Source organism: Marmota monax, unplaced genomic scaffold (assembly GCF_021218885.2).
Source record: "Marmota monax isolate L192 unplaced genomic scaffold, Marmota_monax_Labrador192_F-V1.1 WCK01_AAM20220418_F8-fsc00089, whole genome shotgun sequence".
NCBI classification, from domain to species: domain Eukaryota; kingdom Metazoa; phylum Chordata; class Mammalia; order Rodentia; family Sciuridae; genus Marmota; species Marmota monax.
The window spans coordinates 2715082-2717442 of NW_026694744.1; the positions used below are offsets into that span (position 1 = coordinate 2715082).

General features: G+C 32.7%; 1 non-coding gene across 1 annotated transcript; it reads right to left on the bottom strand.

Annotated features, from left to right (window-relative positions):
- Positions 1–1899: 1899 nt before the first annotated feature.
- On the bottom strand, positions 1900–2004 carry LOC124079128 (U6 spliceosomal RNA). Its single transcript, XR_006847150.1, has one exon. It is a non-coding gene; the product is annotated as a U6 spliceosomal RNA (small nuclear RNA).
- Between the last annotated feature and the right edge of the window lie 357 nt (positions 2005–2361).

Sequence of the window (2361 nt, forward strand, 5' to 3'; positions counted from 1 at the left end):
CCAGTGAATCCCTATGAAGGGATTAATGCACTGATTAAAAATTCTTATAACTCAATCATTTTGCCTTTAAACTTTCTTGCACTGTCACATGAGCTTTTGGCGGGGGGGTGGGGCACATCATGTCCAAGCCACAACAGAGTATCTAGTTTTGATCTCAGGTTGATACTGGCTTCATAGAATAAATTTGGGAGTATTCCCTCCTTTTCTATTTCGTGAAATAATTTGAGGAGGTTTGGCATTAGCTCTTTAAAGTTCTGGTAGAACTCAAGTGAGATGATTATATGATTCTTGTTTTTAAATCTATTAATATGATGAATTATATTTATTGATTTCCATATGTTGAACCAATCCTGCATCTCTGGGATGAACCCCACTTGATCATGGTGCACTACAGAATTTTATTGAGAATTTTTGCATCTATGTCCATCAGGGATATTGGTTGGAAGTCTTCTTTCCTTGATGGGTCTTTGTCTGGTTTTGGTCTCAGGGTGATCTTAGCCTCATAGAATGAGTTAGGAAGGGTTCCCTCCTTTTCTATTTCATGGAATACTTTAAGGAGTATTGGTGTTAATTTTTCTTTGAAAGTCTCGTAGAACTTGGCCGAGAATCCATCTGGTCCTAGGCTTGTCTTGGTTTGTAGGCTTTTGATGGCGTTTTCTATTTCATTACTTAAAATTGATATGTTTAAATCGTATATGACCTCCTCATTCAGTTTGGGTAGGTCATATATCTCTACAAATTTGTCAATGTCTTTGATATTTTCTATTTTATCAGAGTATAAATGTTCAAAATAGTTTTTGATTATCTTCTGTATTTCAGACATGTCTGTTGTGATATTTCCTTCTTCATCTTGTATTTTAGTAATATGAATTTTGTTTCTTTTTCTCTTCATTAGCATAGCCAGGGGTTTATCCATATTATTTATTTTTTCAAAGAACCAACTTTTGGTTTTGTTAATTTTTTAAATTTTATTTCATTGATTCCAGCTCTGATTTTAATTATTTCTTGTCTTCTACTGCTTTTAATATTGATTTGTTCTTTTTCTAAGGCTTTGATATGTAATGTTAGGTCATTTATTTGCTGACTTTTTATTCTTTTAATCAGAGTGCATAAATGCATTCTACTGTTATATATAACTAATTAAAACAAATAAAAAATTTAAAAAGAACTCAACTAAGAATTCATCTGATCTTTTACTTTTCTTATTTGGAAGCCTTTTATTATTATTTCAATTTTATTGCTTGACATTGATCTGTTTAGGTTTCCTATATCTTTTTGGTCCAATTTGGATAGGTCATATGTGTCTAGAAATTTGTAGCTGTCTTCTAGAATTTCCAAATTATTGGAATATAAGTTTTCAAAATAGTCCCTAATAAACCTGTGGATTTCAGGAATGTCTTTAAGGGTATTTCCTCTTTTATCTCTAATTTTGTTGTTGATTTAGGTCTTCTTTCTCTTTCGTATGGTTAGTTTGGCTAAGGATTTATCAATTTTGTTTATCTTTTCAAAGAACCTACTCTTTATTACATTAATCCTTTATTTTTTATTCTCATTTCCATTAATTTCTGCTATGATCTTAATTGTTTCCTATCTTCTACTGGTTTTGAAATTTGTTCCTGCTTTTCTAGGGTACTTAATGCTATGAACTTTCTTCTTCAAACTGCCTTCATAGTATCCCAGATGTTTGTATATTATATCACTATTCTTATTTGATTCTAGGAATTTTAAAATTTCTCCTTGCATTTCTTCTATGATCCAGTCCTCATTCAAAATAATATTGTTCAGTCTCCATGTGTTTATGTGGTTTCTATAATTTTTCTTGTTGTTGATTTTTAATTTCATTCCATTATGTTCTGATAAAATGCAAGGGATTACACTGATTCTTTTGTATTTGTTTTAAAAATTATGGAATGCTTCACAAATTTGCCTGCCATCCTAGCACAGGGGCCATGCTAATTTTCTCTGTATCATTTCAATTTTAGTATATGTGCTGCCAAAGCGAACAGTTAATTGTCATTTAGATGCAGATACTATAGGGAGCCTTGTCTAGGCTAAACTATATACCATCTGGCTTGGCACTGTTAGTACTCTCCCCTTTCTTCTTCCCCAATTCCCCCAAATCACAGTAATCTGCTCTTGGATCCCTGAGGCTGCATCAGGTTAGGGCTGGTCCTTGAGGGGGGAAGTAGGACAACTGGCTTATTGCTTATTAGAGTCCACTAGGCATTGTAAAGGAACATTTATCATACTAATAGCCCTGAAATGTGAGCTGAAAAATTTCAACTTGTTGCAAAATAAAAATATGAGAGAAGTCTTAAGAACTTAAAGCAAACAGTAAATGCCAGTGATGCATGATGCCTC